This window comes from Glossina fuscipes, unplaced genomic scaffold (assembly GCF_014805625.2).
Source record: "Glossina fuscipes isolate IAEA_lab_2018 unplaced genomic scaffold, Yale_Gfus_2 2, whole genome shotgun sequence".
Taxonomy (NCBI): Eukaryota; Metazoa; Arthropoda; class Insecta; order Diptera; family Glossinidae; genus Glossina; species Glossina fuscipes.
Window position 1 is genome coordinate 18,770,380 of NW_023998416.1, and position 362 is coordinate 18,770,741.

The window sequence follows — 362 nt, forward strand, 5'->3', positions numbered from 1 at the left end:
TCTAAATACCATTGATGAAATCAATGTTGTAGATGTTAGTGCATAGTTAATATATAATCTCTGTCATCAGTAGATGTTAATATATAATCTCTGTTCATAACGATAATATAGTATTGTTGTTGTTTCTTTAAACTTATAATTGGTAATTTTTAATTATAATTATTTAATGATACAAAGGTTTTCAAATTTTATTTTAAAGTTTTCCGGGTAAAAAATAAATCATTGGTGAGCGCGGTAAAGGTCATTGAAATGATTAATAAAATAATATAATCTCGTCTCATATGGAATTTTCTAAGCGGTAGGAGAGTTGCGTCTTTTTTTTTTTTTTTCATTAATTTCTTAGCAATAATTAAAAAAAAAAA